At 32.6% G+C, this 15,996-nt stretch overlaps 1 non-coding gene across 1 annotated transcript; it reads left to right on the top strand.

Annotated features, from left to right (window-relative positions):
* The first annotated feature begins 458 nt into the window (after positions 1–458).
* On the top strand, positions 459–565 carry LOC139903754 (small nucleolar RNA R71). Its single transcript, XR_011778548.1, has one exon. It is a non-coding gene; the product is annotated as a small nucleolar RNA R71 (small nucleolar RNA).
* The last annotated feature ends 15,431 nt before the right edge of the window (positions 566–15,996 follow it).

The raw sequence follows: 15,996 nt of genomic DNA, 5'->3' as shown, positions 1-15,996 counted from the left end.
GGTTTGATGTTCCTCCCCATTGGTAATTTTGATTACTCACATAGTTCACATGAGTATCCGAATTCATGGGAATATCATCTAGATCAATATTGTTGCATTGAGTGATTTGAGGAGAATTCTTTGTGAGATGTGGACCTTCGCATCGTTGACAACCTACTTGCATTGCAACTACCGTTTGTTGAACCTTTTTCAACTCTTTCCCAAAAGTTTGAAATTGATTGTTCAAGCTTGCAAGCGTCACTTGCCCATTATCACTCTCGATTTATGCTACACTTTTCCTTGTTAAATCTCGCGGTGAAGGTGCCCATTCATATGTATTAATCGAGATGTCTTCTAATAAGATTTCGGTCGCATTTGGTGATTTATACATAAATACCCCACCTGATGAAGAATCATGATATTGCTTAGTCAAAGCATTACAACCCCGGTAAAATGTGTTGATGTACTCCTTCTTCGTCAAACTGTGCGGTGGGCAAGCTCTTAGTAGCTTCTTGAATCGTACCCATGCATCATACAAACTCTCATCACCCCGTTGGGTGAACCCATTAATCTCCATTCTAAGTTGCTCTACTCTTGACGGTGGGAAGAAGTGATTAATAAATTCATTTATTAACTCTTGAAAAGATCTTATTGAATCGGATGGAAAACTTCTCATCTAAGCTTTTACATCTCCTTGCAGTGTGAAGGGGAATGCCCTTAACTTAAAAGCGTCATCGGTGACATTTTTGGTTTTGTAAATATCACAAAGATCATTGAAGTGTTGAATATGTTCGAATGAATTCTCATCTATCAACCCATGAAAGTATGTATCCTTGATCAACGTAAAAAAGTTATCCTCTATCTTCCAATTATCCGCTTCAATTGGTGGTTTTGTAATAGCCGGTGCTAACAATATTGGTGCAACCAATCTAGCATTCCACATTGGTGTATCGTTTGGATCATTCAATAATTCTTGATTAACCGGAGGAGCATGGTTGATTGGATTATCCTCTTCATTGACAATTGGTTGACCGTTAGGATCCATGTCTTCTAAACAAAATGGCAAAGCTTCGAAATTCCTTCTTAATACCCTTTCTTCTCTACGATAATAAACCCCATGCACGTGTTTTTTCAGATCGGAGAATGGATGTGTGAACTCTTGATCTTTGTGAGACCTTATTTTTATACACCAAAGGTGAAATGCTCCGTTCATATCGATTATAAACGTTACATAATAATTGGTTTCATTGCGAGGTATTTGACCTCTATATGATACATTTTACAAACATTGCATTCGTTTTTAAAAGACAAACTTTCATTACATCGAAAGTTGTCAGGCATGCATACCATTTCATAATATATCCGAACTATAACTGTCTTAATAATAATCTTGTTGAACTCAACGACTCGAATGCAACGTCTTTTGAAATATGTCAAGAATGACTCCAAGTAATATCTTTAAAATGAGCAAATGCACAGCGAAAGATGAAACGACTCATCCATATTACTATAAACGTGGTACATTATTCATTGGTCTCATAACGAGGTATTTGACCTCTATATGATACATTTTAGAAAGTATTGCATTCGTTTCATAAAAAGCACACTATTATTGTACATAATGCATGTTTTAAACAAGTGGGCGATTATTTTAGAAATAATCCTCATAACATATCGGTTTCTGAAAGGACCCATTCATATACATTATAAACGATTCACAATAGTTGATTACATCGCGAGGTATTTGACCTCTATATGATACATTTTATAAACATTGCATTCGTTTTTAAAAGACAAACTTTCTTTACAACGAAAGTTGACGGCATGCACACCATTTCATAATACATCCAACTATAATTGGCTTAATAATAATCTTGATGAACTCAATGACTCGAATGCAACGTCTTTCAAAATATGCCATGAATGACTCCAAGTAATATCCTTAAAATGAGTTATGCACAGCGGAAGATTTCTTTAATACCTGAGAATAAACATGCTTTAAAGTGTCAACCAAAAGGTTGGTGAGTTCATAGGTTTATCATAACAATCATTTCAATATATTAATAGACCACAAGATTTTCGTTTATAAATATATGTACACTCGCAAGTGTATAAAAGTATTCTATAAGTTGTAGGCACCCGGTAACAAGCCTTAACGTTCATGTTTTACCCTCTTAAGTACACCAGATCAGGTGTGTTTAAAATAACCTCGAAGTACTAAAGCATCCCATAGTCAGGATGGGGTTTGTCAGGCCCAATAGATCTATCTTTAGGATTCGCGCCTACCGTACATAGACAAGTAGTTTAATGTTACCAAGCTAAGGGTATATTTCTGGTTTAAACCCACATAGAATTAGTTTTAGTACTTGTGCCTATTTCGTAAAACATTTATAAAACAGCGCATGTACTCTCAGCCCAAAAATATATATAAAAAGGGAGTAATGAAACTCACAATACTGTATTTCGTAGTAAAAATACATATAACGTTATTTAACAAGTGCAAGGTTGGCCTCGGATTCACGAACATATCAATATTGAGATTCAATATTGCAGGAAAGTACGTAGACGCAACAGAGATGATAAACACTAGATTGACCTCACGGGCATACCCATGAACCATACCCATCACCTCCATAGCTATAACCCATAATTTTCTTAGCTTCGACTCATTCAAAAAAAACTATTTTGAAATCACTCGGACAGCACTCCGTCGTAATATTTTATGTATACTAATAATATCTTGAAATAATACAGAGCAAATATATATATATATATATATATATATATATATATATATATATATATATATATATATATATATATATATATATATATATAATCGATTGAGAGAGTTTAGAAAAATATTTTCAAGTTTCTATAAAATAATGAAACCTATTGAATTCTATTTATAATAGATTTTTGAATTATTAAAGTGAATTATTAAAGTGAATTATTAAAGTGAATTATTAAAGTGAATTATTAAAGTATGAATTATTAAAGTGAATTATTAAAGTGAATTATTAAAGTGTGAATTATTAAAGTGAATTATTAAAGTATCAATTATTAAAGTGAATTATTAAAGTATGAATTAATAAAGTGAATTATTAAAGTGAATTATTAAAGTTAAAGTAAAGTAAAAGTAAAGTCAAGGTAAAGTTAATGTATAGTAAAAGTATAAAAACTATGTATGTATAATACGCGTATAATTATATATAATATTAATTTAAATCATTATATATATTTAATGAAATAAAATATAAATATCATTATATTTATTATACTGGTTAAGTAATGAGTTGTCAAAAGTGATTCTAGATATTTATAAAAGTTATATACGTTTTAATAATAAAGTTCTTTTTAAACTGAAAACGTCTTTGTACGTTTGAAAATAGATTAATAGAATATTATGGAAACCAATTCTCCACTAACTTTTGTCTAACTTTCGTAAATGACACTTTTTGTTTTTATTTATAAATAGCTTTACAAATTATTCTGAATATCGTTAAGAGGAATATATTTTCTCAAATCATAGTGGACCTCTCAACAGAGACTTGTAATCATAATTCAATGTTTCTGATAATTCAATCATTTAATATATTTTTTTTTAATTTCATCGAAAATCATATTGAAACAAATACGTTCGTGTAAAGTATTATACGTTTAATACTTTATTAATATTCTCAAGTTATAATATATATATATACATATACATATCTATTTATATATAACGGTTCGTGAATTGTCGGAATTTGGTCGAGGTTATAATGAATGTATGAACACAGTTTAAAATACTTGAGATTTAACTTAACAAACTTTGCTTATCGTGTCAGAATAATATAAAGATTAAAGTTTAAATTTGGTCAGAAATTTCCGGGTCGTCACAGTTTCCAAATACTACACACGTGCCATAATACTCGAATATAATACATGACAAAGGTTTTACTGAATGCAACACTTCATTTAAACAAAAGCATGAGATTCCATGCACATCTTGCTCAGATAATGCAACAACGGAAGACTTTCTTAAGGACCTAAGAATAAACATGCTTAAACATTCAACACAAAGGTTGGTGAGATATATAGGTTTAAAGCTAGCATCGATATAAATATAGACCACAAGATTTCATAGTTATAAATATTTCAATAAAGATATTCTATAAGTTGTTGAGCGCTTCGGTAACCATACTTAACCATTAATGTGACATATTTTCTTTATTATGAAATCTCCCTACACTGTACCAAGTGTAGTAAAAACGAAGTACTATGCAACCGTTTACGATACTAGAGCGACTAGCCCGATTGGGGTTGTCAAACTCGATAGATCTATCAATAGGATTCGCGCTTACATGTTCTTACAACATGTAAATATTAGTTACCAAGCTATTAGGGAAGATATGCAAGGTGGTATAACTCAACGTAGAATATATTTTAAGTACTTGTGTCCATGGCGTAAAACATAAAATGCATGTATTCTCATCCCAAAATATTTTTAGAGTTTAAAAATGGGACTATATACTCACTTTAACGTATTTTCACTTCGTCGGAAAATAAGACTTGGCCACGGGTCGATTCACGAACTTATAACAAATATATACATATATATATCAAAGTATGATCGAAATATATTCACCACATTTTTATTACGTGTTGTCGTTTTAAGTTGTTAAGTTAGCAGTCCAACATTAGTAGTCCACAATTAGTAGTCCACGGTTAGTAGTACATAAATAAATCAATATATTATCTCGAATCAATCCACGACTTAGTGTATACAAGTCTCAGAATCGATCACAACTCAAAGTATATATATTATTTTAGAATCAACCTCAACCCTGTATAGCTAACTCGAGCATTACTGCATATAGAGTGTCTATGGTTATTCCAAATAATATATATAGATGACGTCGATATAATATGTAAAAACATTGAATACGTGTCTATGGTCTATCAAGATTACATAATATATGTTAGAATACATGTATAATACAATATAAGTTAGTTGAGTTATGGTTAATATAGATTTGTTATAAAATTTACGTAGCTAAAACTAGTAATTTTTACCAATTTTGTTTTACCCATCATTTCTTCGTTTTAAATCCGTTTTGAGTGAATCGAGTTGCTATGGTTTTGTATCGAACTTAACTTTATGAAACTAAACAGAAATAGTGATGTTTTATAGTCAGAGTTATAGGTTATAAGTCATTTTTGTAAGAGGTAGTCATTTTAGTCGAAAGAACGACGTCTTGATGACCATTTTGAAAAACATACTTTCACTTTGAGTTTAACCATGATTTTTGGATATAATTTCAAGTTCATAAGAAATATCATTTTCTCAGAAGAACAACTTTTAAAATCAAAGATTATCATAGTTTTTAATTATCTAACCCAAAATAGCCCCCGGTGTTACTACGACGGCGTATGTCCGGTTTTACGGTGTTCTTCGTGTTTCTAGTTTTTAAATCATTAAGTTAGCATATCATATAGATATAGAAAATGTGTTTAGTTGATTTTAAAATTTAAGTTAGAAGGATTAACTTTGTTTGCGAACAAGTTTAGACATAACTAAACTATGTTCTAGTGATTACAAGTTTAAATCTTCGAATAATATAGTTATATATATATATATATGAATCGAATGATGTTATGAACATCATTACTACCTCAAGTATAGTAGTTAAACCTACTGAAAGTGACAAAAAATGATCTAGCTTTAAAGGATTCTTGGATGGCTTGAAAGTTCTTGAAGTAGAATCATGACACAAAAACAAGTTCAAGTAAGATTTCTACTTGAATTAAGATTGTTATAGTTATAGAAATCGAATCAAAGCTTGAATATGAATATTACCTTGATTAAGGATGATAACCTACTATAAATAACAAAGATTTAGTAAGGTTGGATGATGACTTGAAATGGATTTGCTAGATTGGAAGTAAGTTAACGAACTTGAAAGTGTTCTTGATTTTATGAAACTAGAACTTATAGAATTTATGAAGAACACTTAGAACTTGAAGATAGAATTGAGAGAGATCAATTAGATGAAGAAAATTGAAGAATAAAAGTGTTTGTAGGTGTTTTTGGTCGTGGATAATGGGTTAGATATAAAGGATGTGTAGGTTTGTTTTCTTGTAAATAATTCATGAATGATTAGTAATATTTTTGTAATCTTGCTAAATAATTCATGCTACTTGACAAATGGTTGGTTCCACATGTTCCTTAATCATTTAAGGCTGCTAAGTAGTAGATTTTTATTGGTATATACCAATAGTAAATACATCTAGAAGCTGGGTATAATATGAGTGCAAATATCGAGCGAATACGAGTAGAATTCTTGATGAAAACAAATGGGAATACAATTGTGATTATTTTTGTTAAGTATAAGTATTTTGATATATGTACTTAAGCCTTTCAAAAATGTATTAATACATCTTAATACACTTCATATATATACATTTTAATTAAGTCGTTAACTCATCGTTAGTCGTTATATGTATGAGTTGTTTCGATGCCTATAAGTTAATGATCTCGTTTAATGTAATTAACCTATTGTTATTATATCTAATGAGATGTTAAATTGTTATATTATCCTAATAACATAGTGTATTAATATATCTTAATACGATATATATATATATATATATATATATATATATATATATATATATATATATATATATTAAGACGTTAATGCAACGATAATCGTTACATATATATCGTTTCGAAATTCTTAAGTTAGTAGTCTCATTTTATGTATATAACTTATTGTTAATATATTGAATGAGATACTTAGTTATCATTTCATCATGTTAAACATATATGTATGTTCATATATATATATTATCATGTCATTTACAAGTTATAACGTTCGTGAATCATCGGTCAAACTGGGTGGTCAAACGTTTACATAAATTTTGTTTCAATTAATCAAGTCTTAACAAGTTTGATTGCTTAACATGTTGGAAACATTTAAATATGTAAATATTAATCTTATATATATTAACGGAAAAATCCGGGTCGTTACATTACACAACCGTTAAATTAAATTTCATCCCGAAATTTGGAATACCTATTCAATGGGCGGTGTTTGTAAGCAGATGTGGATACTTCTGTTTCATCTGGTCCTCTCTTTCCCAAGTGAACTCAGGACCTCTTTGAGCATTCCAACGAACCTTAACTATAGGTATGTTGCTTTGCTTGAGCCGTTTGACTTCACGATCCATGATTTCGACAGGTTCTTCTATAAAATGCAGTTTCTCGTCGATTTGGATTTCTTCAAGAGGAACATTGAGGTCTTCTTTTGCAAGGCATTTCCTTAAGTTCGAGACGTGAAAGGTATTGTGTACTCCAGCAAGTTGTTGTGGTAGTTTAAGTCGATAAGCCACCGGTCCAATACGTTCGATGATCTTAAATGGTCCTGCGTATCTTGGGTTCAATTTAGCCCTCTTACCAAAGCGTATCACACCTTTCCATGGTGACACCTTTAATAACCATGTCATCAACCTGAAATTCTAACGGCTTCCTTCGAACATCAGCATAGCTCTTTTGACGACTTTGGGCGGTCTTTAATCTCTCCTTGATTTGCACAATATTTTCAGTAGTCTCCTCTATGATCTCGGGACCAGTCAGTTGTATGTCACCTACTTCATTCCAACAGATAGGGGATCTACACTTTCTTCCATAAAGTGCTTCGAATGGTGCAGTATTAATACTTGTATGATAACTGTTGTTATACGAGAATTCTGCCAAAGGTAAATATTTATCCCATCCGTTTTCAAAATCGATCACACATGCTCTAAGCATGTCTTCAAGAGTCTGAATGGTCCTTTCACTTTGCCCATCGATCTGAGGATGATATGCAGTGCTCATATCCAGACGAGTCCCTAGAGCTTCATGTAGTGATTGCCAAAACCTTGACGTAAATCGACTGTCACGATCGGATATAATGGAGATAGGTACTCCATGTCTTGAAACAACTTCCTTCATGTATAATCGTACCAATTTCTCCATCTTATCCATTTCCTTCATAGGTAGGAAATGTGCAGATTTGGTGAGACGATCGACAATTACCCAAATGGTGTCACAGCCCCATGCAGTCTTTAGTAGCTTCGTGATGAAATCCATAGTAATACATTCCCATTTCCATTACAGGATTTCTAATTGTTGAAGCAAACCTGATGGTTTATGATGGTCTGCCTTTACTTTAGAGCAAGTCAAACATTCTCCAATGTATGTTGCAATGTCAGCCTTCAAATTCGGCCACCAAAAGTGTGCTTTTAGATCTTGATACATCTTTCCAGCTCCTGGATGTATCGAGTATCTCGTCTTATGTGCCTCATCCAAAACCAATTTTATTAACCCTTTAAACTTCAGTACCCAAATGCGTCCAGCGAAATATCGGGTTCCGTCTTCCCGTGTAACGAGCTGTTTATCTAACCCTTTAAGCATCTCATTTCCAAAGTTTTCTTCAGAAATAGCTCCTTATTGAGCCTCCTTAATTTGGGTAGTGAGGTTCGTACGAATCTTCATATTCATTGCTCGTACTCGAATCGGCTCTCTTTCCTTCCTGCTTAAAGCATCTGCTACTACATTTGCTTTCCCGGGATGATAGCGAATTTCACAATCATAGTCGTTTATCAGCTTGACCCACCTACGTTGCCTCATGTTCAGTTGTTTTTGGTTGAAGATATGTTGAAGGCTTTTATGATCGGTATACACAGTACATTTAACCCCGTACAAGTAGTGCCTCCAAATCTTTAATGCAAACACCACTGCTCCCAATTCTAGATCATGAGTCGTATAATTTTGTTCATGAATCTTTAGTTGTTGGGATGCATATGAAATAACCTTTTTCGTTGCATGAGGACACAACCAAAACCTTGTCGTGAAGCGTCACAATAAATTACAAAATCATCATTTCCTTCAGGTAATGATAGAATAGGCGATGGAGTCAACTTCTTCTTCAATAATTGAAATGCGGCTTCCTGCTCAGAAGTCCATTCGTACTTCTTCCCTTTGTGTGTTAATCCTGTCAATGGTTTGGCTATCCATGAAAAACTTGAATAAACCTTCTCTAATAGCTAGCAAGACGCAAAAATTGGTGTATTTGCATCTGAGTCTTTGGGGTTTCCCATTTTTCAATGGCTTCGACCTTCGCGGGATCGACCTGAATTCCTTGACTGCTAACGATGTAACCAAGGAATTTTACTTCCTTTAACCAAAAGGCGCACTTGGAAAACTTTGCGTATAACTGTTATTTCTTCAACAGTTCTAGCACCAACCTTAAATGTTGCTTATGTTCTTGTTCATTTTTGGAATAAATAAGAATATCATCAATAAAGATGATAACAAACTTATCCAAATACGGACTGCATACCTGATTCATGAGGTCCATGAATACAGCTAGTGCGTTTGTCAGCCTGAACGGCATGAATAAAAATTCATAATGACCGTAGCATGTTTGAAATGCGGTTTTTGGAATATCTTTTTCTTTGACATGCAACTGATGATAACCCGATCTTAGATCAATTTTGGAGTAAACACGTGATCCTTGCAGCTGGTCAAACAAGTCATGAATTCTCGGTAATGGGTACCGATTCTTGATAGTTAACTTGTTTAATTCGCGATAATCTATACACACTCGGAAGGATCCATCTTTCTTCTTGACGAATAAAATCGGAGCTCCCCATGGTGAAGTGCTCGATCGAATGAATCCACGGTCCAACCAGTAATTCTTGTAACTGGCTACTCTTTCATCTCAGATGGTGTAAGTGTGTATGGAGCACGAGCCACTGGTGCAGCTCCTAGTACTAGATCTATTTGAAATTCTACAGATCTAAATGGAGGTAATCCTGACAACTCTTCTGGAAAGACTTCAGGAAAATCTCTTGCCATAGGCACGTCGTTGATGCTCTTCTCTTTTTCCTTCATTTTGACTTTATTAACATGTGCTAAAAAAGTATAGCACCCTTTCTTCAAGCACTTTTGGAATTTCAAGCAGCTAATGAGTTTTAGCTTTGAGTTACCCTTCTCTCCATATATCATTACTGCCGTTTTATCCTTACGAGGAATGCTAATTGCCTTCTTGACACACACAACTTCAGCTCCTATTTTGGACATCCAGTCCATGCCTACTATTACATCAAAACTTCCTAATTCTACGGGTATCAAATCAATTTTAAATATTTCTTCGGCTAACTTTATTTTACAATCACGACAAATTTTATCGGCTTTAATTAGTTTACCATTAGCTAACTCAATCATGTACTTAGCATCTAGAGGTAATGATGAACAATTCAATTTAGCGTAAAATTCTCTACACATGTAACTTCTATCGGTACCAGTATCAAATATAATAGATGCTGATAAGTCATTAATGGTAAACGTACCCGTAACAAGCTCCGGGTCTTCACATGCCTCTCTAGTATTAATATTAAATGCTCTTCCACGTGCAGGTTTGTTGTTCTTCTCTGGATTCGGGCACTGGCTCTTAATGTGACCCTGTTTCCCACACCCGTAGCAAGTAACAGTAGCCAAGGCAGTTCGATTTGCATTGGTGGCAGGAGTCTTGGTGCCATTTGTATTTGTAACGGGAACCCAACAATCTTCAGCAAGATGACCCCTTCGATTACATTTGCTGCCCACATTACAAAAACCAGTGTGATGTTTGTGGCATCTGTTACATAAGGGATTTCGTCCTTTGTAACCTGAACTTGAACCACTACCCGCACCTTGTGTAGTTTCCTGTTTCTTGAGAGATTGTTGTTGGTGACCTCGATCACGGTTTCTATCCCACTTTCTTTTGTTATCCGATACCTTGGCATCGGTATTTGATTCATTCTTATCGAGGATGATCTGATCCATTAGCTCGTTTGCCATGGTGATAGCTTCATGAATTGTCTTGGGTTTGGATGCTGTAACATTGGCCTTGATGTTCTTTGGCAGACTATCTTTGTACAATTCAATCTTTTGCTCTTCCGTTGGTACCTATTCAGGACATAACAAGGCTAATTCCATGAATCGCCTGTTATAGTTGGTAAGTTCCGTTCCGACAACTTTCAGATTTCGTAACTCGGCTTCCATTTTTCTAACCTCGTTCCTTAGGTAGTATTCATTGATTAGCATATTTTTCAACTCTTCCCAAGGAGTATCATATGCTTCATCGCCCCTACAGCTTTTACATAGTTTTTCCACCATGTAAGTGCACCATCCTGTAATGTGCATGAAGCATACTTTGTCCTATCCCCTTCCGTACAACCACCGATTTTAAATACGGACTCGAGCTTTTCGAACCATCGGGTTAAATCGACAGGTCCTTCTATTCCGCTGAATGATGAAGGTTTGCAACCTTGAAATGCTTTATATGAGCATCCAACATGAGGGTTGGTGCTGTTTGCTGCTGCTCTTGCCGCTTCGACCCAAAGCATACGGCCGTTTACGCGTTGGTTGACAAGCTCCTCAATTTCTTGTTACATCATTCGATTGAATCGAGCCATGTTTCTTCAATAAACATATAAGATAATCAATCACATAGAATATTATACATGTAGCAAGTAATTAATGGTACATCGTGGCATATTAATAATATGAACCAATTATTATAAATGCATTTTCTTCTTATTAGCATTTTATAATCATTTCTAGGGTATTACCTACCCGTTAAAGTTCATACTTAATAACTTAGTACAACAATTAACTACTACAATGCAAAAAATATTCTATTATGAAAAACTAATGCATTATCATTTCCCGCTTTATTCTTCAATGCATTATGGTACAACGATACAATACTACTTATTCACATAAGTTTATAAAACATATGTAGGATAAAATAAAGCACACTGCATAATATTATACATGGCGTGAAATGTTATCATAGCGGGAGGTGATTCAAAAACGACGGGCCTTTTAGTTGTTGGTGAATCAATTTGTTTAGGTGGAATGAGGGATAGGAGCACAGTGTATTTTGTTGTTGGTCGTGGGTTGGAGGTACTTGATATCTCGGTGGGATTATCAGGGAGATTTATACTGTAAGGGTGGTTTAGTGGTAAAAGGTGTCGGTTTTCAAGTCCTACTACAATAGGAAGTTTAACACCGGGTAATTTTGTTGCGTTAATCCATTTCTATTTAGAAATTTCTTTGACTTCCTCCTCCTCCTCAGGATCGGTTTCAGGTTCTTTCACTTCCGGTTCTTTCAGAAATTGTGAATCTCCCCAGAATGGGTCCTCTTTCGGGTCTTCATCATCATCAGACAAATTGATGATCGGCACTTTTGCTGAAGATTCCTCTTCGAAGTCGCTGATTAAGATAATGAGATTGGTGCTAGAAGTAGACATCTATCACACATTAACTACCACATTAGAAATATATCACATAATATTTATATGTTATAATATTCAATTTCTGACCAAAAATGATAAGCGATGGTTTTCAAAAACAAGTTCGGTCAAAGTCCAAACTCACTAATGCATCCTAACAAATACCGGTCAGACACACTAATGCAATTTCTGGTTCGCTAAGACCTCTCCTCCGATGCCAAGTGAAACGACTCGTCTATATTACTATAAATGTGGTACGTTATTCATTGGTCCCAAAGCGAGGTATTTAACCTCTATATGATACGTTTTAGAAAGTATTGTATTCGTTTCATAAAAAGCACACTATTATTATACATAATGCATGTTTTAAACAAGTGGGCGATTATTTAAGAAATAATCCCCATAACACATCGGTTTTCAAATACTACACACGTGCCATAATACTCAAATATAATACATGACAAAGGTTTTATTGAATGCAACATTTCATTTAAACAAAATCAAGAGACTCCATGCACAACTTGCTCAGATAATGCAACAGGGGAAGATGATAATGCTAAAAACGAACATATATTTCATAGCATTATTCCTCAAGAAAGACAAGATTTTAGTTGCAATTGTTCCATTTTCAAGTGATATCCGTTTATATTAAATAAGTGCGAAGACAAAAGGCGAAAATGACGATTTGAAGACACAAAGGTCCAAAAAGCTAAAAAGTACAAGATACAATTCAAGAGGTTCAAATTATTGATGAGGAACGTCTCAAAATTACAAGAGTACAAGATTCAAAACGCAAAATACAAAATATAAAATTGTACGCAAGGACGTTCAAAAATCCGGAATCGGGACCAGAGTCAACTCTTAACGCTCGACGCAACGGACTAAAAATTACAAGTTAACTATGCATATAAATATAATATAATATATAATTAATTATATTAATTATATATATATTATATATATATATTATAAAACCGTCGGCAGAGAAACTCCAAGGGTGTGTGCTGTAAATACATTCTCCGCGACTTGCGGAGTTTGAAGAGCATTTTGCCGCGAGTCGCGGAGCCCCAAATTTGAAAACTGCCTATAAAGCCAACCGAATTCTGATCAAAAACCGTCATCTTTTTCTTCCTCATTCATACGTAAAATTTATATTTATATTTATAATTTATATTTTAATTTTAATTATAATTCTAATAATAAGGGTATGTTAGCGAATATTGTAAGGGTGTAAGTCGAAATTCTGTCCGTGTAACGCTACGCTATTTTTAATCATTGTAAGTTATGTTCAACCTTTTTATATTAATGTCTCGTAGCTAAGTTATTATTATGCTTATTTAAAACGAAGTAATCATGATGTTGGGCTAATTACTAAAATTGGGTAATTGGGCTTTGTACCATAATTGGGGTTTGGACAAAAGAACGACACTTGTGGAAATTAGACTATGGGCTATTAATGGGCTTTATATTTGTTTAACTAAATGAAAGTTTGTTAATGTTAATATAAAGATTTACAATTGGGCGTCCCTATAAATTACCATATACACTCAATCGGACACGATGGGCGGGGTATTTATACGTACGAATAATCGTTCATTTAACCGGACACGGGAATGGATTAATAGCCACTAGAATAATTAAAACAGGGGTGAAATTACATTCAAGGGTAATTGGTGTAATTGTTAACAAAGTAGTAAAACCTTGGTTTACACGCAGTCGATAACCTGGTGTATTCATTAAACAAAGTATTAAAACCTTGTTACAATTCGAATCCCCAATTAGTTGGAATATTTAACTTCGGGTATAAGAATAATTTGACGAGGACACTCGCACTTTATATTTATGACTGATGGACTGTTATGGACAAAAACCAGACGGACATATTAAATAATCCAGGACAAAGGACAATTAACCCATGGGCATAAAATTAAAATCAACACGTCAAACATCATGATTACGGAAGTTTAAATAAGCATAATTCTTTTATTTCATATTTAATTTCCTTTATTTTATATTTAATTGCACTTCTAATTATCGCACTTTTATTTATTGTTGTTTAATCGCACTTTTAATTATCGTACTTTTTAATTATCGCAATTTTATTTTATCGCACTTTTATTATTCGCAATTTCATTATCGTTATTTACTTTACGCTTTAATTTAAGTCTTGTATTTATTTAATATTTTACATTAGGTTTTAACTGCGACTAAAGTTTTAAAATCGACAAACCGGTCATTAAACGGTAAAAACCCCCCTTTATAATAATAATATTACTTATATATATATTTGTATTTTTAATAAAAGTAAACTAATATAGCGTTGAGCTTTGTTTAAAGATTTCCCTGTGGAACGAACCGGACTTACTAAAAACTACACTACTGTACGATTAGGTACACTGCCTATAAGTGTTGTAGCAAGGTTTAAGTATATCCATTCTATATATAAATAAATATCTTGTGTAAAATTGTATCGTATTTAATAGTGTTTTCTGCTAAAATTAATAACTATTTTATATACTACCCCCTACGACATCAAGTGTTTTTTGGCGCCGCTGCCGGGGACTATCTTAAAAGCCGGAAGCGCAACGCTAATATAAAAAAAAACAAAAGATTTTTAGTTAACTTTTATTAAAATTCGTTTTTGTAAAAATACGTTTTAAATATTCAAAAATATAAAAAGAAAAACAAAAATATAAGTATTTTTTTTTAAGATTTTGTTAAATATTTAAGTTTTATAAGTTTCTTTATTTTTATTTTAGTTTATAAAAATATAAGTTTTATTTTAAAATCTTTTATTTATAAAAAAACAGAAAACAGAAAATAAAAAAAAAATAAAGAAAAACGTGTAAAAATTCAAACCTGTCAGCTGAATTCTGAAACCCCGCGACTCGCGGGGTTTGATGCAATAAATGCCGCGACTCGCGGAGCTTTTCTGACAGGCGACAGGAAGCCCTAATTCAGCATTAATTACGGTTTATTATTAATTATAATTATTATTTAAACCTAATTATTATTATTATTATTATTAGTTTTATTTTTATTTTTACTTTTTATTTAATTTATGTATTTAGTATTAATTAGTTTTATTAAATTGTAAAATTAGTAGTTTTATTAAAAAAATAATATAAAAATAATATTTTTATAAAAATTGTAATTTTTACAACTTTTTGTATATTTTTATATTTTGTCCCTTTTTAATCATTGTAGCGTAATATTTGTATTTTTAGCTCATATTTAATTTTAAACTTAGTTTTTGCTATAGTTATTTTTACTCCTAGATTTTTAGGCTTTGCCGTAGAATTCCTTAAGTGCTTTTTCTTTAGACTAAGATTTAGGTGCTTTAGAATTTTGCGACGCCTTTTTAAGTTTTAGTTTCTTTTTAAGTTATTTCCATTTGGGATTTAGTTTTTCTTGTAAGCTTTAATAATTTTAGACCTTTTACTATGTATCAATTATCATTCCAATTAGTAATTTCAATTTGCGATTATAATTTTAAGTTAGTTGTAGTAATAAGATTAGGTTAGTCAAGTATTTTTAAGTTTTTATAAGTTTCTTTTATTTTTCCGTCACCTTTTATTTTTCAACCATTTTTTCTTTTTCGACCTTTTTCGACGAACTCTTTTTCTCTCTTATTTCTCGCTATTCTAGTTTTAGGACATAGAATTTTTTCTACTTCTTATCTAAATTTCTTAAAATTACGAAAATTTA

The sequence above is a fragment of the Rutidosis leptorrhynchoides genome, chromosome 3 (genome assembly GCF_046630445.1).
Source record: "Rutidosis leptorrhynchoides isolate AG116_Rl617_1_P2 chromosome 3, CSIRO_AGI_Rlap_v1, whole genome shotgun sequence".
In the NCBI taxonomy this organism is placed as follows: Eukaryota; Viridiplantae; Streptophyta; class Magnoliopsida; order Asterales; family Asteraceae; genus Rutidosis; species Rutidosis leptorrhynchoides.
This window is presented reverse-complemented; position numbering and strand designations above follow the sequence as displayed.